Source organism: Sus scrofa, chromosome 13 (genome assembly GCF_054392235.1).
Source record: "Sus scrofa isolate SSC_HxYL_T2T_F1_AM1 chromosome 13, Sscrofa_HxYL_maternal_Yorkshire_Landrace_v2.0, whole genome shotgun sequence".
In the NCBI taxonomy this organism is placed as follows: Eukaryota; Metazoa; Chordata; class Mammalia; order Artiodactyla; family Suidae; genus Sus; species Sus scrofa.
Genome location: NC_139395.1, coordinates 133,631,985 through 133,655,875, shown reverse-complemented (window position 1 = coordinate 133,655,875; position 23,891 = coordinate 133,631,985). Strand labels below are relative to the sequence as shown.

Here is a 23,891-nt window from a genome sequence, read left to right as displayed (position 1 = left end):
GGACACATGTCACAAAATATTTGTCCAAACCCATAGAATGTATAACACCAAGAATGAGCTGTTATATAAACAATGGACTTTAGGTAATTATGACATCTCATCTGTAGGTTCAGCAATTGTAACAAATGTACCACTGTGGTGGGAGATGTTGATAATAGCAGAGGCTATGCATGCGTGGAGACAGGGAGTATATGGAAAATCTCTTGGCTATTATAAATAATGCCACAATAAACATGGGAATTCAGATATATCTATTTGAAACCTTTGCAGGGAAAGACTTAAGAAAATAGCTTAAGCGTAGTACTCGCTATAATTATGTAAGCCTTGGTGGAATGCTACCTATAGTTTGGAGTAGAATAAGAGGCTTGATGGAATGCTGTCAAACCTCTTGCAGAGAATGCTCTGCTTGATAGGATACAGATCCTTCCCTGCTTGTCTCAATGGCAAGATGCCCAAGTTGCCTCTCTTTAAGCTGTGACCAGCTCCACGCAGGACATGGAGAACAGCATTGACGTACCCTGACAGACCTTGATTTCATTTCCTCTAGATACATACTCAGAAGTGGGATTGATGGATCACATGACAGTTCAATTTTTATTTTTTGAGCAACTTCCATACTATTTTTCATAATGCTTGTACCAATTTACATTCCCACAAATATTGTACAGGAGGTCCCTTTTCTCCATATCCTCACCAACATTTATTACCTCTTTCTTTTTGATAATGGACCTCCTAAAAGGTGTGAGGTGATATTATTTTATTTTGATTTTGATTTGCATTTCCATGATGATTAATGATGTTATGCACTTCTTCATACACCTGTTGGCCACCTGTATGTCTTCTCTGGAAAAAAAATGTCTTTTCAGGTCCTTTACACATTTATTTTTATTTATTTATTTATTTATTTTGGTCTTTTTAGAGCCACACCTGCAGTATATGGAAGTTCCCAGGCTAGGAGACAAATCGGAGCTGTAGGTGCTGGCCTATGCCACAGCTACACAATGCAGGATCCATGCAACCTACACCACAGCTCACAGCAATGCTAGATCCCCAACCCACTGAGCAAGGCCAGGGATCAAACCCGCAACCTCATGGTTACTAGCTGGGTTTGTTAACCACTGAGCCACAATGGGAATTCCTCTTTACACATTTTAAATCAGACTATTTATTTCTTGTTTTTGTTTTTGCTACTGAGTTGTATGAGCTCTTTATATATTTTATATATTAACCCCTTATCAGATGCATAGATTGCAAATATTTCCTTCTATAGGTTGCCTTTTCAACAACCAGTGGAAGGTGAATCTCAAATAAGCATATGAAAAAGCAAGGGTTTTGACTTATCTTTCATTTTTCTTCATTTAAGTGTTCATCACTAAGAATTTCCCTCTTAGAACTGCTTTTGCTGCATCCCATAAGTTTTGGTATGTTATATTTCCATTTTAATTTGTCTCAAGATACTTTTTAATTTCCTTTTTGATACCTTCTTTGATTCATTAATTGTTTAGGAAAGTGCTATTTAATTTTCACGTATTTGAGAACTTGCCAGTTTTTTTCCTATTATTAATTTCTAGTTTCATATCCTTATGGTTGGAAAGGACACTTGACATGATTTCAGTCTTCTTAAATTGGTTGAGGCTTGCCTTGTGATCCAAAATATGCTCTACTCTAGAGAATGTTCAGTGTACATTTGAGTAAAATGTGTATTCTCACATTTTCTATTGTTGGGTGGAATGTTCTATATATTATGTCTGCTAGGTCTATTTGATCTAAAGCATAGTTCAAGTCCAATCTTACCTTATTGATTTTCTATCTGGATGATTGATCCACTGTTGAAAGTGGGTTATTGAAGTCCCTTACTATTATTGCATTGCTGCCTATTTCTCCTTTCAGATCTGGTAATATTTGCTAAATATTTAGGTGTCTTGATGTTGGGTGCATATAAATTCACAATTGTTGGAGTTCCCGTCGTGGTTCAGTGGTTAATGAATCCAACTAGGAACCATGAGGTTGCAGGTTCAATCCCTGGCCTTGCTCAGTGGGTTAAGGATCTGGTGTTGCCACGAGCTGTGGTGTAGGTTGCAGATGCAGCTCGGATCCTGCATTGCTGTGGCTCTGCCGTAGACTGGCAGCTACAGCTCCGATTAGACCCCTAGCCTGGGAACCTCCATATGCCACAGAAGTGGCCCTAGAAATGGCAAAAAGACAAAAATAAATAAATAAGTAAATTCACAATTGATAAACCTTCTTGGCAAACTGAATCCCTTACCATTATACCATAATAAAATTCATCTTGAGAAAATACAAAAAGGAAGAGCAAAGAAAACACAAGTAGAAGGGAATAGATACTATAAATAAAAGCAGAAATTAATAAAACAGAAAAATAACAGTAAAGTAAAATCAATGAAAGTAAAGATGGTTTTTTGAAAATATGATGAAATTGATTTTAAAAGAGAGAGAAAATATGTATATTAATGACATTGGATACGAAAGAGTAGAGATCCCAAGATTTATCTCAGCTATTGAAACAATATTAAGGAGATACTATGAACAACATAGGCCAACAAGTTGACACTTAGTTGAAATGGATAAAACCTGCAACCAAGAACATTCTACCTAGTAAGACTAATTCATATTTGATGGAGAGATCAAATGCTTTATAGACAAGCAAAAGCTAAGAGTTCAGCACCACCAAACCGCACTTATAAGAAATGTTAAAGGGACATGTGTAAGTGAAAAATAAAAAGCCACAACTAGAAACCTAAAAACTATGAAAAGAAAAAAAAGGCCACTGGTAAAGTCAAATATATAACAAAGTTTTAAATCAACTAAATATAAAGCTATTAATAAGGCTAAAAAATTAAAATAGTAAAATCATCAATAGCCACAATAAGTAATTAATGGATACACACAACAAAAAGATGTAATACATGCTGTCGAAAACAGCAACTAAAGAAAAGGGAAAGCAAAAATGCAGGGTTGTTAAAATGCATTTGAAATTAGGAGATTAGCAACTCAAAATAATCAGGTATATATAGATAGTTTGCTATGTATAAACCTCACGGTAACAACAAACTAGAAGAGAATGACATTTCGCTACCTGCAACTACATAGATGGACTTGGACAGCATTATGCTAAGTGAAATAAGTCACACAAAGAAAGACAAACATTTTATGGTATCACTTATATGTGGAATATAAAAAATAAAACAAACTAGTGAACCTAAGAAAACAGAAATTGATGCACAAATATACAGAACTAACTAGTCATTTCTAGTGGAGCAGAGGGAAGGAAGGCAGGGCAAGACAGGGGCAAGGGATAATGAAGTACAAACTACTATGTATAAAGTAAGTCAGCTGCAAGGATATCTTGTACAGCACAAGGAATACAGTCAATATTTTATAGTAATTTTAAATGGAGTATAATTATAAAAATTTTGAATTGCTATATTATATACCTTAAACTAATACATTATAAACCAACTATACCTCAAAAAAAATCAGATTAAAAAAAAGTTTACAGCAATTCAAGGAAATTTTAGTTAAGAAAAACTCCTGAATCTTGGTAAGAACAGTAGGTTTCATGGCATTTCATTTTACCCTAATCCCATCTCCTGCTTCCTAGCAGCCCAGAAAATACAACAATCCACATACTAGTACTGGAGGGGACAAAACAGAGTTGGAGCTCTTTCAGAAGCTCATTCCCAAATAAGAGTCATTATTTGATCTCTTTCATTGTTCCCTGCCCCCCAAGAGTCTACTCAAAATGTTTATTATAAACAATGAAAAAGAAAGTGACTCATCACATATAAGTGATTCTTAATAAGATTAACAGCTAATTCCCTATCAGAAATCATGGAGGCTGGAAGGCAGTGACATATGTGACATATTTGAAGTGTTTAAAAAATTAAACTATCAATCAAGAATTTTATATTCAGGGAGTTCCCGTCATGGCTCAGTGGAAATGAACCCAACAAGTAAGTATCCATGAGGACTTGGGTTCAATCCCTAGCTTCGCTCAATGGGTTAAGGATCCAGCATTGCTGTGGCTGTGATGTAGGCCTGCAGCTATAGCTCCGATTTGACCCCTAGCCCTCTAGCCTGGGAACTTCCATATGCCACAGGTTCAGCCCTAAAAGACAAAAAAAAAAAAAAAAAGGAATTTTATATTCAGAAAAACTAATCCTCAAAAATGAAGGAGAAATTAAAACATTGCCAGAAACTAAAAAACTGAAAAAGTTGTCCAGCTAGATCTGCCCTATAATAAATACTTAAGAGAGTTTTTCAGACTGAAATGAAAGGACATTAGATAGTAACATTTAAAAAGAAGAAATATCCCAAATCAATAACCTAAATTTCCACCTTAAGAAACTAGAAAAAAAGCCAATTAAACCCAAAGCAAACAGCAGAAGAAAATAATAAAAATTAGACTGTAGATAAATAAAATAGAGACAAGAAAAACAAAGAGAAAATCAATAAAACATAAAATAGGCTCTTTGAAAAGACCAAAAAAAAAATCGACAAACTTTTCTTTTTTTTTTTTGGATTTTTAGGGTTAAACCCAAGGCATATGGAGGTTCCTTGGCTAGGGGTCGAATCTGAGCTATAGCTGATAGCCTACACCAGTCATAGCAATACCAGATCCAAGCCACATCTGAAACCTACACCACAGCCTCAGCAATGCCAGACCCTTAACCTGCTGAGCAAGGCCAGGGATGGAACTTGCGTCCTCATGGATGCTAGTCAGATTCATTTCCACTCAGCTACGATGGGAACTCCAAAACTGACACACTTTTATCTAAACTGGCCAAAGAAAAAATAAGAGAGAATGCATAAAATTTTAAAAACATGATTGAAAAAGAGGACATTAATGCCAACTTTACAGAAATAAAAAAGGATAAGGCAATACTGTGAACAGTTATATGTAAAAATTTTAAATAACCTAGTAGAGAAGGACAAATTTCTAGAAAGAAAGAAACTACTGAAACTGTCTGAACAGTGACCTAAGGAGAGAAAGAAAGTGAAGTCTGCAGAAATCACTCAACTCTAAATTTATTCCTATTTCATCCAATGAATACTTTCTGGTATTGAGACTGAGCCCATATGTCTAACTATTGCAGTTAATTTACTATAAACCACATTCCAGTTTATGAAGAATGAATGGTTCAGTTCTTAATTCTTTTTTTATTGTTATTTCCCCAATACAACTTTTTTCCTACTGTACAGCATGATGACCCAGTTACACATACATGTATATATTCTTTTTTCTCCTAGTATCATGCTCCATTATAAGCAACTAGACATAGTTCTCGCACTACAGAGCAGGATCTCATTGCTAAACCTTTCCAAAGGCAGCAGTTTGCATCCATTAACCCCAAGCTCCCAATCCATCCCATTTTTCTCCCTCTCCCCCCAGGCAACCACAAGTCTATTCTCCAAGTCGATGACTTCCTTTTCTGTGGAAAGATTCATTTGTGCTGTATATTAGGTACCAGATATAAGTGATATTACATATTTGTCTTTCTCTTTCCAACTTACTTCACCCAGTATGAGAGTCTCTAGTTCCATCAATGTTGCTGCAAATGGCATTATTTTGTTCTTTTTTATGGCTGACTAGTATTGAATTGTGTATATATACCACATTTTCCTAATCCATTCATCTGTTGATGGACATTTAGGTTGTTTCCATGTCTTGGCTATTGTGAATAGAGCTGCAATGAACATACAGGTGCATGTGTCTTTTTCAAGGGAAGTTTTGTCCAGACATATGCCCAAGAGTGGGGTTTCTGGGTCATATGGTAGTTCTATGTATAGTTTCCTAAGGTACCTCCATACTGTTCTCTATAGTGGTTGTACCAGCTTACATTCCCATCAACAGTGTAGGAGGGTTCCCTTTTCTCCACACTCTTGCCAGCATTTGTTATTTGTGGACTTATTAATGATGGCCATTCTGACTGGTGTGAGGTGGTATCTCATGGTAGCTGTGATTTGCATTTCTCTAATAATCAGGGATGTTGAGCATTTTTTCATGTGCTTGTTGGCCATCTGTATATCTTCCTTGGAGAACAGTCTATTCAGGTCTTTTGTCCATTTTTCCATTGGGTTGTTGGTTTTTTTGCTGTTAGGTTGTATAAGTTGTTTGTATATTTTAGAGATTAAGCCCTTGTCAGTTGCATCATTTGTAACTATTTTCTCCCATTCTGTAAATTGTCTGGTTTTTTTTTTTTTATGGTTTCCTTCGCTGTGCAAAAGCTTGTCAGTTTGATTAGATCCCATTGGCTTATTTTTGTTTTTCTTTCTGTTGTTTTGGGAAACTGACCTGAGAAAACACTTGTAAGGCTGATGTCAGAGAACGTTTTGCCTATGTTCTCTTCCAGGAGTTTGATGGTGTCTTGTCTTATATTTAAGTCTTTCAGCCATTTTGAGTTTATTTTTGTGCATGGTGTGAGGGTGTGTTCTAGTTTCAATTCTTGCTGAATGAACATAATCAAAGCCATTTATGACAAACCCACAGTAAATATAATACTCAATGGAGAAAAGCTGAGAGCCTTCACACTAAAATCTGGAACAAGACAGGGATGCCCACTCTCACCACTGTTATTTAACATAGTACTGGAAGTCCTAGCTATAGCAATCAGAAAAACAAAAGAAATAAAAGGCATCCAAATAGGAAAAGAAGAGGTAAAACTGTCACTGTCTGCAGATGACACGATACGATATATAGAAAACCCTAAGGACTCAACTCAAAAACTACTTGAACTGATCAACAAATTCAGAAAAGTAGCAGGATATAACATTAATATTTAGAAATCAGTTACATTTCTGTATACTAACAATGAAATATTAGAAAAGGAAAAAAAATACAATACCCTTTAAAACTGCTCCCCCAAAAATCAAATACCTGGGTTGACACCTGACCAAAGAGGTGAAAGATCTATATGCTGAGGCCTATAAAACATTAATCAAGGAAATTAAAGAATATGTAAAGAAATGGAAAGATATTCCATGTTCCTGGGTTGGAAAAATTAATATTGTAAAAACGGCCATACTACCCAAAGCAATCTATAGATTCCTCTATCAAATTACCCATGACATTTTTCACAGAACTAGAACAAACAATCCAAAAATTTATATGGAACCACAAAAGACCCAGAGTTGCCAAAGCAATTCTAAGGAACAAAAACCAAGGAGGAGGCGTAACTCTCCCAGACTTCAAAAAATACTACAAAGCCACAGTCATCAAGACTGTGTGTGTGGTACTGATACCAAAACAGACATACAGACCAATGAAACAGAACAGAGAACCCAGAAATAAACCCAGACACCTACAATTAACCTTTGACAAAGGAGGCTAGTTCTTAATTCTTAATTCTGTTTTTCTTTTCATTTCCTAACCCTCAGCAAACTCATCACCTGCAAGCTAATCCTACTCTGCTACCTGATAGATTCCTTTCAGTTTTACTATTCTTTATATTCCATCTAAAAAACCTTTCAATTTTGAATGATCCAAGCTATCTCAAATGAGGGATATGGCCAAGAATTTTAAAAATGAAAGCATAGGAGTTCCCGTCGTGGCGCAGTGGTTAACGAATCCGACTAGGAACCATGAGGTTGAGGGTTCGATCCCTGCCCTTGCTCAGTGGGTCAAGGTTCCGGCGTTGCCGTGAGCTGTGGTGTAGGTTGCAGACGCGGCTTGGATCCTGCGTTGCTGTGGTTCTGGCGTAGGCTGGCAGCTGCAGCTCCGATTCAACCCCTAGCCCGGGAACCTCCATATGCCACAGGAGTGGCCCAAGAAATGGGAAAAAAAAAAAAAAGAAAGCATAAATTAATCATGTTTTTAAAATGATAGAACTTTCTATTTGTAGTTTATACAGAATCACTGTTTTTAACAGAATCTTTCTTTCTGAGGGCGTTCATCTCACCCCCAGAATGATGACCACAAAATCTGAATTTTCCATACTCAATTGTAACCATACCATAATTCTAGCTGCCTATTGTGCTCTCATTGTATGTCTCACTGTCACAGCACCAAATTAATGAAATAGCAGTTGATTCCCCCAGAGTTCCTAGTGGCAAACCCTTATGCCCTTTCTACGTCTCAGTAATTGCTGGGAATTAAAACAGTTTTGCCAGTCTCTAATTTCAAAAAGCCCATCATTAAAGAAACTCCTTCAACTTCTCTTTGAAGTTTTTCTCTACACAGGACTCAACCAAAAATCCAAAGTATCAAATTCTCCTCCTACCCACAGTAACATCCAGCCACAACTTCCAAGTAATTAATCCCCATGACAGTTCATCCCACAGGTCTATATACAAGTCTGTTTAGCCGTGCAGTCAGTAAAATCACAACAAATTAGTTTGTTATTGTTCCCATTTTCTCTCTCCCCTTCTCACTCTCCCCCACCCCCCACCTCTCTCTCTCCCTCTTTCTCCTTCCCCTTATCACTAAATTTTAAAAATGGAGTTCCCCGGTGGTCTACCAGGTTAAACATCAAGTCATATCATTGCTGTGGCTCAGGTCACTGTTGTCGGGTAGGTTAGATCCCTGGCCTAGAAAGTTATGCATGCCATGGGTGGAGTTAAAAAAAAAAAAAAAAAAAAAAAAGCAAAAAAGCCACATAAGCTTGTCCATCCATTTAAATTATATAAGGAATTTCCAAAGAAACTTATAACCACAAGGCCAGAGATCTCTACCATGCAACTAATATTCTTCTCAACTAGAAGTAAGAATGGCTATTATTTGTGTTTCAAGCAAAATATGTCCATTACCAGAATATGAGCAATATTTTTCTATGTCCATTACCAGAATATGAGCAATATTTTTGCTACAAAAGAAAAGAACAGGTATTTTCTGCGCATTCTTTATTAAAAACCCTTCTTTCTTTGTAATCATATCTTGCTAGTTTTTTTAGATTTATTTTTATCATGGTAACATTAGCTTATGACATTATATGTTGCATGTGTACAATATTATATTTCTACTTCTGTACACCCACTTACTCACTTCAAGTAAATAAAATATGTCAGAAGTAAGTGTATGATTTCCAAGACTATGTCACAGAAGACACTGCAGTCTCTTCTTTGCATTCTCTCTCTTTTCATTTAATCTGTGGAGAGCCAGATTAAATAAAAGTATCATGAAGATACTCAAGCAGCCTTTTTGAGTAATCCACATGAGAAAAGAAGCTTCCTTTCAACAGCTGTGCGAATGAACCATCTTGAAAGATTTCCCTTCAATCCTCTTCAAACCTTTAGATGTCTGACTGACATCTAGTCTGCAACCTTATGAGAGAGCTTAAGGAATAACGATGGCTGCTCCTTAATTCCTGATCTAGAGAAACTAAGATAACTAATGTTTGCTTTATGCCATAAATTTTGAGGTAATTTGTTACTCAGTCACAGATAACTAATTCACAGAGCAAAAGAAAGCAGTTACAGTAAGAAGTTTTCACACATATTTAATTTAGGTTTTAGAAAGAGAGGAAAAAAAAGATGTTGAAATAATACTTGAAGAAATATGACTGAGAATTTGTCAAAATGAAAAAACCATAGGTTTATGAAGAAAAATTGTCCCCAAGAAGTGAAAATTTTAAAAAATCCACATACAGGTATATTAAAATTGCTAAAAAAAAAGATTTTAAAAACTTAAAAGCACCCAAAGAAAAATGATAAAGTTGAAAAATTAGATAGACTGAGATCTTACTTTTCACCAGAATACAATGGGAACCAGAGATAATGAAAAGTTTTTATCTAAAGTGATGAAAAAAATAGGTATTAATCTACAATTGTATACATAGTGAATATGCCTTTAATAAAGAAAACAAAATACGATATTTCCAAGCAAACAGTAACTGTAGGTCACTGACAGATGTGTAATAAAATAAATACTAAAGTATTTCTTTGGGTAGAGGGGCTACGACCACACACAGAGTCATGGAAATGAAGAAAAGGAAAACAAAAAGAATAAGTGACAATAAAAAGACAAATATCCCAGTAAATCTTAATGAATATCGCCTGCATAAAATAAAAATAAAGTTTCTGGTATTTAAAATACATGTAAATGTACGCTTATGTTCATAGCAGCACTATTTACAATAGCCAAGACATGTAAACAACCTAAATGTCCATCAATAGATGAACTGATTAAAAAGATGTGGTACATATATGCAATGGAATATTACTCAGTCATTAAAAAGAATGAAATAAAAAGAATGAAATATTGGCATTTGCAGCAACAAGGATGCAATGAGAGATTCTCATACTAAGTAAAGTAGGTCAGAAAGAGAAAGACAAATAATATATGATATCACTTATATGTGGAATCTAAAATATGGCACAAATGAACCTATCTACAAAACAGAAACAGATCCACAGACATAGAGAACAGACTTGTGGTTGTCAAGTGAGAGTGGGAGGGAGAGGGATAGACAGGGAGTTTGGGGTTAGCAAATACAAACCATTACATTTAGAAAGGATGAATAACAAGGTCCTACTATATATATATATCGTATATATATAGCACAGGCAATTATATCTGGTCACCTGAGATAGACCATGATGGAAAAGAATATAAAAAAGGAGGTATACATATAACTGAGTCACTTTTCTGTGCAGCAGAAATTAGCACAACATTCTATATCACCTACATGTTAATAAAAATATATATCTATACATTAAAAAGAAAAATGCAAATAAATATGCCAAATAAATCAAAAGCTATAAATTTAAAAAATAAAATACATACATAATTAAAATACATGACAACAATAACACAAAAGGCGGAAAAGGTAAAGTCTTTTAGGAAACAGCAAACTATTAACTTAGTTTTTTTTTTTTTTTTTTTTTTTTTTTGTCTTTTTGTCTTTTTGCCATTCTAGGGCCGCTCCCAAAGCAGATGGAGGTTCCCAGGCTAGGGGTCCAAAGAGAGCAGTAGCCGCCAGCCTATGCCAGAGCCACAGCAACGCGAGATCCGAGCCGTGTCTGCAACCTACACCACAGCTCACGGCAATGCCAGATCCTTAACCCACTGAGCAAGGCCAGGGATCGAACCCACAACCTTATGGTTCCTAGTCGGATTCATTAACCACTGCACCACGACGGGAACTCCCAAATTAGATTTTAATAAATTAAAGATCCATGCTGTACTATCAGAGTAGCAACTAGAAGGAATTGTAAGAGTGCATAACCAATTAGTAATAGAGGACCAAAAATGGAATTTTAAAATGAAACAAAACATTTGACTAACCCCGAAGAATACAAGAAGGGAAAACAAAGAGAACACAAAGTAGGAGGGTTAAATAGAAAACAAATAATATACCATTAGTTATACTCAATATAAACAGATGAAATAGACAAATTAAAAGACTAAAATTATCAGATTGGAAATTTTTAAATCCTCAATCATATACTGCTTACAAAAATACACTAAATATAAAGAAATAGGGCTGAGGCTCCTCTCACCTTCTGAGAGGGTGGCATTCTGCCTATGGAGTATATATCTCTGCTACACCCTACTATGGCTTGCTCTAGAGTTCTTTCCTGCATGGAACTAAGGACCCTCATTTGGCAGTCTGTCCCAGGAACTCGCCTGAGACCTGGGACATGACCATCCTCTCATGCCCCATTTTCCTGCATCCTCTTTACAAAACATATTAATAAATCTACTTCTCACCTACAAAACAAACAAACAAAAAAGAAGTAAGGATGAGAGAAACAGGTAAGTGATATTAAGAGGTACAAACAACCAGAGCCGAATTAATTAGTCACAGGTATGAAGTGTACAGTGTGGGGAATTTAGTCAATAATAATGTAGTATCTTTGTATGGTAACAGATGGTAAGTAGATCAATTGTGGTAATCATCTTGTAAAGTATAAAAACACCAAATCACTATGTCATGTACCAAGAACTAACTTAATGTTAAAGATCAATTATATTTGAAAATCAAACAAATTCATAGCAAAAGAGATTAGATTTGAGGTTCTAGAAGTGGAGCTAGAGAATGGGGGACTGGACGAATGCAGTTAAAAAGTACAAACTTCCAGTTACAAAATAACTACTAGGGATATATTATACAATATAACACAATTAACACTGCTGTATGATATACATGAAAGTCATTAAGAGAGTAATCCTAAAAGTTCTCATCACAATGAAAAAAAATTTCCCTTTATTTTGCTTTTTATCCATATGAGAAGAATTGGATATTCACTAAACTTTTTGTGATAATCATTTCATGATGTATGTAAGTCAAATCACTACTCGGTATACCTTACATTTATGCAATGCTATATGTCAATTACATCTCAATAAAACTGGAAGAAAATAAAAAGAAAAAAGAAACAGTTGAAAATGAAATTCTGTGAAAAAATACAGCTTACAAAGGATAACCAAAAGAAAATTGGTATAGATATACCAATATTAAAAAAAAATAAAACTTTAAGGTAAGAAACATTACTGGATATAAAAACAACGTGAATATACAATAATTCTCAATTTCTGTGCATGTTAAATAGCCTCCAAACATGCAAAGCAAAAATCAAAAAAACTAAAAGTGGAAATGGAGAGATGCTTAATTATAGTAGAATATTTTAACATATCTCTTTCAGAATATGTTAGGACAAATAATCAATAAAATATAGAAGATTTAAACACTATTAGCAAACAAAATAAAAATATCTATTGAACGATGGCAGAATGCGTATCTCTTTCAAAGACACATGAAATATTTATTAGAAGTGCCCATATCCTGAGCCATAAAGCAAATCTCAGGAAATCTCAAACTAATCAAACAATGTAGAATATTTTCTGACCCACTGTAATTAAGCAAGAAGTTATTTTTAAGAGTAACTTAAAGATCCCACAAGTTTGAAAATAAGTAAACTCACTTCTATACAACTAGTGAATTAAAGACAAAATCTCAATACAAATCAGGAAAATCTGGATTTGAATGATTATGAAAATACTGCATATCAAAATTTGTGGGAAATAGCAAAAGCAGTGCTTAGTGGGGAGTTCATAGTCTTAAAATACATGTATGAGAAAAGAGGAAAGGCTGAAAATTAATAAGTTAAGCAAACATCAGAAGTTAGAATATGAAGAGGAAAATAAACTCAAAATAAATAACAGAAAGAAAATAGTAAAAATATGGCCAGAAATTAATCAAGCCAAAACCAAATATATAATATTGAAGATAAAGTTAAATTTGGGCTCTCCAGAAAACCAGTTAAATTGATAAATATTTAATGAGACTGATGAAGAAATAAAACAGCATAGCTATCCCAAGAAGACATCATTATGGATAATACAGACACTACAAAGATATTAAGAGGATATTTTAAATTATTTTATGTCATTAAATTTAGAAATTTAGATTAAAGAGTAAATTCCTAAAAATATATAACTTACTACAGAGAGAGAAAATATATAACTATAAAAGGAATTAAATCTATAATTAAAACCTACCCCGAAAAACCTCAGTTCAAAAGTGTTTACTCGTGACTTCTATCAAACATTTTATAAAGATATTATAATAACATTTTTTTCACTACATAGGGCCACACCTGTGGCATATGGAAGTTTCTAGGCTATGGGTCGAGTCAGGGCTGCAGCTGTTGGCCTATGCCACGGCTGTGGCAAGGCGGGATCCAAGCCGCATTTGCAACCTACACTGCAGCTCACAGCAACACTGGATCCCTAACCCACTGAACAAGGCCAGGGATTAAACTCACATCTGCCTGGATACTAGTCAGATTATTAACCCACTGAGCCACAATGGGAACTCCCAAAAAATTATAACAATTTTTCACTTTCTCCAAAGAATTTAAAAATAATAATAATAAATAAGGAACACTATACATACATTAGTTGACTGTGGCTACCGTCCATGGCTGCTGTAACAAATTACTACACACTGGCCTAAAACAAGAGAGATTTATGTTCTCACAGTTCTGGAGGACAGAAGTTTAATATCAGTTTCACCGGGCCAAAGTCAAGGTGTCAACAGGGTCATACTCCCTCTGGAGCTTCAAGGAGAGAATTTGTTCTTTGCCTTTTCCAGCTTCTGGGGGCTGCCGACATTCCTTGGCTTGTCCAGTCTCTGCCTCCATCTTTGTTGTCTTCTTTTCTTCTTTGTATAATCTCTGTCTGCCTTACTCTTATAAGGACACATACAATGGCATCTAGGGCCAACCTGGATAATCTTCCCACAAGAATCTTAACTTAATCTTATCTGCAAAGACTCTTTCCAAATAAGGTCACATTAATAGATTCTAGGGATTGGGTCATGCATGTCACTGGGGAGAGGGAGTATTTTTCTAGCCTACCACCCAACCCAATTCATTTTATGAGGTCAGCAGAACTTTGACATCAATACCTGAAATGACATTATGAGAAAGGAAAACTATAGGCCAATGTCTTAAGTAAACATAGGTACAGACCTTAAATGAAAGATTAGCAAATCAAATCCAGCAATACCTAAAAAGAATAAATATACCATGATCCAACTAAGGAATGCAAAACTGTCCTAACATTAAAAAATCAATGTAATTCTCTGCATGAACATTGACGGAAAAAAAAGATGAAAAAATAGGGGGAAACGAGAAAGAGGAGCTGTGTTAGATGTTACCAAAGTCTACTATTTCTTCCCTGAACAAATTTCATGCAAGGAACCATAATGCCTCTACCACTTCCACCAACACCTCTCTCCAACAAACCACTGGGTATGTGGATGCTTGCAGTTATCTTCTTTACCAAGTACCTATAATTACCAAGAGAGCCATAACAACTTTCCTGGAAGCCCATAACTGACTTGATGATTAAAGAATCCCATCTTTAGGTAGGAAGCAGAAGGACAGGTTATATCTAGACAATGTTTAGCACTGGGTTTATCATGAAGAGGGGGCATATGAAAACTCTCACTGGCCTCTGACTCTGAAATCAAATAAAGTCAATGTATGATTTAGGCCAGAGATGGGTAGCAGATCCAGTTTTAAAAATCTTTAAAATAATAATTTTTTCAGAGTTCCCATTGTGGTTCAGTGGGTTAAGAATACAACATAGTGTCCATGAGGATGCAGGTTCGATCCCTGGCCTCACTCAGTGTGTTAAGGATCTGGCATTGCTGCAAGCTGCAATGTAGGTCACAGATGCAGCTGGGATCTGGCATTGCTATGGCCTATGGCACAGGCCAGCAGCTGCAGCTCCAATGCAACTCATAGCCAGGGAAACTCCATATGCTGCAGGTGCAGCTATTTTTTAAAAAAAGGCATATATATATTGCAGTAGATCTCAGCCCAAAGCATATGCATATCCCACCTTCCAGGGGGCTTTGACAAACTACACAAACCTTAGACTCACCCGTGGAAATTTATAGGTAGAGGGAGCCACTATTGTGATAGAAAGATACCACATTCTTCCGGTGTGTTGTTTCACTATATCGTATTTATTTATTATATTGTGATCTATTGCATTATGCTGGGGAAAACAGATTAGAACTAGAATAATGGTGTAAGAACATAAAAATATAAATGTATGAACCAAAATATAAATACGCTTCTTTCCCTTTCCTCTGATATTTCTGGACCTTATCACAGATACCAAACTAATGTACATGTATCTATTTCATATTGCTGTCATAAATCACCACAAACATACTGACTTACAATAACATTTATTACCTCACTAGGTCAGAAGTCTGGGCACACTGCAGCTAAGTTCTCTGCTCAGGATCTCACAAGGCTGAAATCAATGTGCGAGCCAGGGTTGCAATCTCATCTGAGGCTTGGGGGTCTCATCTAAGCTCAATGAGGTTGTTGGCAGAATTCAGTTCCTGTAGTCTTTCTTACAGCTATCAGCTCCTAGAGGTTGATGAGCTCCTAGAAGCCACCTTTAGGTACTAGCCACAAAGCCTTTGAAAACACAATAGCTTACTTATTCAAAGCAAGCAAGAGAATCTCACTCCACTCTGCTACAATGGTGTCTTACATAAAGTAGTGTAACAACAGAAGTGACTATCTCATCACCTTTGCTGTAATCACACTTTGAAGTAATCAATCAAGAGGGCCATGTTCCCACCATGCTTACAGGTCCAGCTCATACCCAACAGCAGAGAATCATACAGGGGGTTTACACCAGTGACTAGGAATCTCAAGGGCTATCTTAGAATCTGACCAGGAAAAATATGCATTGCAGAAAGGGAGAAAATATTTTAAAATGGGGAGTAAGTGGAAGCAGAAAATAAAATTGTTTGAGGAGTAGTGGCAAGAGGAGAAAGAGTTGAGCAAACAGCATTGGGGGAGAATTGGGAGAGTTAAGTTTTGTCTGGCAATGGACTTTATGTGAAGCAGACATAGATAAAGTAAGAAAGATAAAATAAGGAAAAAGGACCTCAAAGAAATTCTTGTGACTACTAACAATTTATTCCCTTTTCTGATATTTTCTTTAGAGATTTTCTTTTAGAAAATATCTTACGTTCTTTCAACTAATTGCATTTGTAGTTATTTTTCTTTTTTTCTTTCTTTTTTTTTGCTTCACTGTCATTCATTTCAATGTAAATCCATGCTCAGAATGAAACTTAACATGACCCAATGATATTTTGATTACATTGTAAAAATGAGGCTTAGGATTCAAACAGACCTTAAATCAAACCTCCACACCTTTACTTACTAAGTAAGTTATTTTAAAACCACCACCAATTATTAAGCATGATATGCCTATTATAAATGAATATGTTATATTTAGCTTGTGATCAGGATGTTGTCTCCAGCTGACTGGCTTATCTCCTGTTATCTGGTTAAGTGACAGCAGTGATCACATTTATTCACATTGACAACAAAATAAATAAATGAAGTTAATTGCTTCATTAAACTCCTTATGTGGTTGTAGATACTAAAAATGATATCTGGATGGCTCAGTGGAAACGAACCCGACTAGTATCCGTGAGGACATGGGTTTGATCCCTATCCCTGCTCAGTAGTTAAGGATCTGGCATTGCAGTGAGCTCTGGTGTAGACTGCAGATGCATCTCAGATCTGGCATTGCTGTGGCTGTGGCATACGCCCACAGCTGCAGTTCCACTTAGACCCGTAGCCCAGGAACTTCTATATGCCGCAGGTGAGGACCTAAAAAGACAAAATAAATAGGAGTTCCCGTCGTGGCACAGCAGAAACAAATCTGACTAGGAACCATGAGGTTGTAGGTTTGATCCCTGGCCTTGCTCAGAGTTGCTGTGAGCTGTGGTGTAGGTCACAGATGCGGCTCGGACATGGCGTGGCTGTGGCTGTGGCGTAGGCCGGTGGCTACAGCTCCAATTTGACCCCTCGCCTGGGAACCTCCATATGCCATGGGTATGGCGCTAAAAAGATGGAAAAGACAAAATAAGTGAAGAAAATAAAAAGTATACCTATGACTATATAAGGTATACGATAAGTATCAACTTCTACTATTACAGTTTTATTATTATTTCTTGCACCCTGGCAAACCAAGTGGCAAATAATATTAAGTGAATGATCTGGAAAAATAGGAAAGTGAAGTTGATACATACCAGGAAGAGAGCTCATATTATGATCACTATTCCCAGCCTGGACTGCAAAACACCACAGGTGCTGAAGTTTCTGTCTATCTTGTCTATTGATGTTTTCTCAGAGATTTGCATATAATAAGTGCTCAATTAATTCAATATTTAATAAATGAAAATAATTTTCTATGTCTAATTACCAGCTGCATTTATGGTGCCCATGGCCTTATTAAGGGGTCCAGGGTCAGAGTAAAGATGAAAGATCTACCAATCAGAAAATTAAGGGCTTAGAGGAATTGGGAAATAAATTATGTTCTGACTGAAAGATAATTTATTCATTCATTTAAAAAATATCCTTTGAGGATTCTCTGTGTTCAGATACCATAATAGACATAGGGAGTAAATAAAGTATACAAGAAATGATTTCTACTCTCAAGGATCTTTGGTCCAATAGAAAAAAATGTTTGTATACCAATAATTTCTATACAAGGCTAGATGTGATAAGTGGCATGCATAACATGAAATTATACAGGAGTTCAGAGAAAGAAGAGATTACTTTAGACCCTGGATTGGCTAACTACAGTCTATGAGCCTAATTTACCCTGTGTTCTGTTTTTGAATGGACTGCAAGCTAAGGATAGTCTAAATTTCAATAAAACAAAGAAGAATATAGGTCTATGGCAAAGCCTAAAATTGTACTATCTTTTACTTTACATAAAAAGTTTGTAGACATTTGTTCCAGACAAATGAACAAAGAAAGCTTCACAAAAGGCACATTTGATCTGGGCCTTTAACTGATAAACAGAGCTGGGAGAGAATAAGGCACTTGGAATGGAGAGAATAACTTTTACTCAAGCCAAGGCACAGTGGACCAGGACACAACTGGAGAATAATGATGACAAATCCCTTTTGGCAGGACCATGAGGTTTATGAAAGCAGAAGCAGAGAGAACTGGAAGGGTTGTCTGTGGTGGGCTAAGGAAGTGGATGATAACATAACTGAGGCTTTACAGTTGCCAGAAAGAATTTCATGAAGTTTTTGCAATGTCCTCTCTTGAAGATTTCTAATGCTGAAAATGACCATGATTTTTCTTAGCAGAACACTATAGTAATGTAATTTTTATGATAATTATCTAGAGATGAATCCTATGCTTCACTCTGGCCACCAAAAGACTCATGAGAGCAGTGTATATTCTTTTAACTTCAGCCTAGGTCAGACTGAAACTCCCAAATGGATGCTTAAAGACACTTTGCTTTATTATTTCTCATATCTTCCACCAGCTAGCTCCCTGGAAATGCGATTTAAAATGGGATTTCAAACCCTCCAATGTAGCTTTGATTCACATGACACTATGTTATTAATGCATGACACTATATTATTAATAATATTCACCAACAAGTCTCAGACCCACTATTTCACCCTCATTTAGTGGCAATCTCCAGCAATCAAATAATTGCACTTGTCTGTCTGGCCCACGCACAAGATGCACTTACATAGACTGTTCTGTTGGTCAGTTTCATTTGCTGACAGCTCAGCAGGGAGGGCTTGATTTAGTCAATGCATAAAGCTGCTGTATACAGTGGAACTGTGGCTAGGCAAGGTGGAAAAGGATTGAGGAACTCAATGGAAAAAGACATGAAAAGATGGGATAAAATGGAGGGTTGGTTAGGAAATCGTTTGGAAAAAGATACCGAGGCTATTCCAATTTCCAAGTTTCCCCTGAAATACTGAGTGCCTCAATTTTCCTTCCTCATAGTCTGAGAAGACAGTGGAGCCTTTTTCCAGAAATACATGCCTCCTGAGTACACTCACTCTGGTCAAACACATTGCAATTCTCTGACTGGCCCTCCATTCAAATGCTATGGAGTAAATAAGGATGACAGTTCTTGTAATTAGAAAGGCAAGTAGGAAGTCAGACTAAAACAGATGCAGTAAGGGGAGAATAAAACAAGTTGAGGAAAGGGGAGATAAAATCATAAGAGAAATAATGATAAATTATTTAATAATAACCACAAGGTAGAGTGAGATCACCTTACTTGTATGCAGATGAGGCTAATAGGAAGAAAGCCTTCCCTTCTGGCTTTCCAGCATCCTCTCCACTTCCCCACTGCTCTAGGCCCTCATATTTCTACCCAAACTGTCTTCCATTCCTCTGGCTCTAAGTTTCTCCTTTCTTTCTTCCATTCTGCACCCCAATCAGAAGGTTTCTTCTACTAGTTAAAACATCAAAAGGATCCTTAAAACAGAAAGAGTCTGTTGATCATAGCTCAGTATGATCATTTATCAGGAATATTAATATCCAAACAGAAGATAACAGGATAGATTCTTAATGGTAGATTGTCAGGTCATGGTAGGATCAATGGAGATAAGAAAGAAAAGAAGAGAATAAAAGGGGTGAAATGAAGGAGAAGGGAAGTGAAATTAAATGTTTGTTTATTGAGTGCTATTTAGTCTTACATATTGCATTGTGTGAGGAGCTACCAACAAGAGATTCTCTGGGCTAAATGGCTGCTAGTCAGGAGCTTAAACTCCATTAATCAACATGTGAGCAAATTCCTAAAAAGTATGGTAAGGAAATACAGAGAAAAGTAATCTATGTCCCTCTCATGACTCTAACACAATATACAACTAGAAAGTGGACAGTAAGGGTAAACAATTACTGGACCCTGTCAGGACTTTAGAAAAGTCAGTATAACCACTTTAGGACCCAGTTTCCTCATATGAAAAAGCTGTTTGGGGGGCTGGGTGGAAACAATCTCTACATTTTCTTCTCATTCTTTTTTTCTTTTAACATTTATTTATTTATTTATTGTCTTTTTAGGGCCACACCTGTGGCGTATGGAAGTTCCCAGGTTAGGGGTCGAATAGCAGCTATAGCTGCTGGCCTATGCCACAGCCATAGCAATGCAGGACCTAAGCTGCATCTGTGACCTACACCAAAGCTTGCAGCAATGCCGGATCCTTAACACACTGAGCAAGGCCAGTATCCTCATGGATACTATTCAGGTTCATTTTGGCTGAGTCACAATGGGAACTCCTTTCCATTCTTAAGTTATATAATTCAATGAATTTTGTCAAATGTTCCCCTCTATAAGATCATTCCTATAGCAGATAAACATGCTTTTATTTCTTCCACCTCAAAAACAAACAAACAAAAAACTCTCCTTACACTGCTTCTCCCCCTGGTTACTACCTTATTTGTCTAATTCTGTTTTCAGGAAAATTCCTTGAAAGAGATATCTTATAAATCATATCTCCACCCTTTCTCTTCCCATCCACTCTTGAATGTACTTCAATCTGATTTTGTTCCATTATTTTGCATAAACTCTTCTCATAAATATCACCGATGATCTCTAGTAGTCAATTCTCAGCTTTTCTTTCATTTGACTATTAGCAGCATTTTAAAGAGTACCTTTAAATGAACACTTTCTTCATTTGGCTTCTGGGACACTCACCTAGTTTCTGGTCACCCCCTTTCAGTCTAATTTTCCTCATATCCCCAGATTCTAAATATGAAAGATATCAAAACACAATCCTTCTTCCTTTTCTTTACCTCTCCACTTATGCGTTGGATGATTTCATCTGCTCCATGGCCTTGAAAACCATCTATGGGCTGATGATTCTCAGACCTCTCTCTTGACACCAGAATTATATATCCAAATGCCTATGTGAAACTCCTTAATATCCAGTTGATATTTCGAATTTAACACACAAAAACTCCCACCCCCAGCTCACTCTTCCTGAAGTCCTTCCAGTTCCATGAAGTGGCAACTCCAGCCTTCCAGCTACTAAAACCTACTGCTTGGGAGTCATTCATTAATCCTTTGTTTCTTTCACATACTACATCTCATCCATTAGCAAATTCTATCAGCTCTTCCTTCAAAGTATAAGCAGGAATCCAGCCACTTCTACCTCTATTGCTGTAACCAACTCCTACTTGATTGCAGTAGCCTCTCACAATAATTACCATTCATGCTGGAAACAAAGGGCATATCTGAGTGGAGTAACTGAAGAAATTTTAACTGGGGACTGTTCACAAAGTTGTGGACAGGATTGAGGAAAATTAGCAAATGACAGTCAAGTATTCAGTGTCTAGCACAGCTTCAAGGGTCAATGAACGCCTTACCACCCTTAGACATGAAATAACAAGGAGTGAGAGTAATTACCTGAACACACACACAACAGGAACTGTATTCTTCACTGGAAAAACTCAGCTAGCCTTCAGCAACCACCAGAAATGAAAATGGAAAAATGAAGACCATGAACTCACTCTCCTCCTGTCTTCTGATCTTTTTTGATCACAGATGTAACTGAACCCCAAGCTGGAAGACAAGGAAGCCCATTGATTCAGTCCATTAAGGTCAGCCTCCTAGCCTCCTGTGTTCCTCTGGGACACAGAACAGAATGTAAAAGAGTAGAGAAGGGATCTGGAGGGGGAAAATAAATATATTTGGCAAAATATCATCATCTGCAAAACAGAAATAAGTATTACTGTCATGAAGTGACGTGAAATCATCAACATAAAGCATTTAGCACAATGTCTGACATACAGTTTTTAGGGGAAAAAACCTTTTATTTGCCTGGCATCTTATTTCCAAGGGTGGATTTTCCTGGAGTGATGCTTTCTAAACCCCAGATCATGACTAGTTAGTGAGCTGTGAACTTAATGGGTTTTGGGGTTTTGCTTTGTTTTTGTTTATTTTTTCAAGAAATAGAAAGACCAGCATGCATCTCTTGAAGCAAGTACAAGCACTGTCTCAAAAACATTAATTTCCATTAAATTCAATTTAAGTTCACATTAAATTCAATGTGAATTTGTGTGTGTTCAAGTATGTATTTCCTAAGGTCACAAGGTAAAATACATTTCTTACTAGGAATCATGGTTAAAAAAAAAAAAAAGTTTGAAAGCTACAAAGTAAGAATACTTCTAGCTGTTCCTTCTCACCTCTCATTTATTCCTCCCTAAGAAGTGATTTACCTGCTTACAAAAATTTGGCAAGGTAACCATCATTACCCTTGTTTTTACAAATGAGAAAACTCAAGAGTCAGAAATAACTTGTCCAAAGTCAAACAATTAACAAGTCACAGAGACAGGCTATACATCTAGCTTGATTTGCCTCCAAAAACAGAGCTATTTTTAACTTCAAGTGTTTGCTTGTGTTGTCCACCCCTAGTTTCCTAAGACTGGCCTCGTATACCATGAGCAAGCTGCATGTCATAGTTTGTACATGACAAAACTACACATAACAGAAAGTTTTGGAGGGAGCAGTCTAGCTTTTTGCTGTCAGTTTGCTCCCAAGGTCTTATGTCCCAGTTGACATAAGAAAAGTTACTTCTTTTGTAGTTGTTGGGTAAAAGCTAGATAAAAGAGAAGCAAAAGAGAAAGATGTAGACGTCAACACTAGGGTCTTAGTGCTGGATCATTTGTGGACAATAAATTACAGTATGAAAATCTTAGGGCTATTAAAGCTCTTGGAGCTCCAAACACAGAATATTTTTATAGATGAGAAAAGCAAAGCCAACAAATTCACATATTTGTCTAATCAACAAGCTCTTCAAAGCAGAATTTCATTGCAATGTGAATAGATTTCCCAAATACTTTGTAAATTCTAAGTGGGAAGTAATTCCAAATTTATTTTGATCAAACATCATGTTGGAAAATTTCCACTATTGTCTCCATTATTTTTCCCTTCTCAAGCATGTATGTAGGGATATATGAAACTGATGCCCTGTAAGGGCAAAACCAAATCTTACTTTTTATTTTAAGGAGAGGGGGAGAAATTTTAAAAGGTATTTTTCAGTTATGGTGATTTTGAGATCTCATGATCAGAATGTTAATTGTCTTTGAAGTAGTAATTCTTTTCCACAAAATCGACCCCCAAACATTCACATAAGTTCCTGTCAAGTCACGTATTTAAATAAAACTTTTTTAAACAATGCAAAAAATAAAGATACCAAACAACACCTCGAACACACTGTGGTTTGCTCATTTGGTTTTCTCCTTGCTATACTGGGTTGATACGTATTTACGTGGACTTGTTATGGCATATTTATGTATATTCATTACACCTAACAGTTTAAAAACAAAACAAAACAAAACAAATGACAAATGGAAGTGCTAAACGGTAAATAAAGAAAAATGTTCTGAGTGAAGAAGTTACACAGTGATTGCTCCTGCCCTCCTACAGCAGTATTCTTCCCCCGCAGGAATTTCCAAATACCCTAAGGCCAGGAGTAAAGGACAAAACACACAGGAGCCCCACCTTTTAACCCAGTAAGGAGGCGAGCCGCCCACCCATCAACCAATCCGAAGTCGCGTTCTCCACCTGCCCACTTCTTGAGCGACCTTTTCCTTCTGTCAGCCGTCCCCTTTTACGACAG

The 23,891-nt window shown here is 36.4% G+C and overlaps 1 long non-coding RNA gene across 1 annotated transcript in view; it reads right to left on the bottom strand.

Moving 5' to 3' along the window:
- LOC146397620 (uncharacterized) overlaps positions 1-23,886 on the bottom strand; it is a 205,551-nt gene extending 181,665 nt beyond the window's left edge. The window contains exons 1-2 of the long non-coding RNA XR_014824396.1: positions 23,774-23,886; positions 21,677-21,832 (exon numbers count right to left, since the gene is read on the bottom strand). This is a non-coding gene — a long non-coding RNA (uncharacterized LOC146397620). The remainder of the gene's footprint in view (positions 1-21,676; positions 21,833-23,773) is intronic.
- Positions 23,887-23,891: the final 5 nt, after the last annotated feature.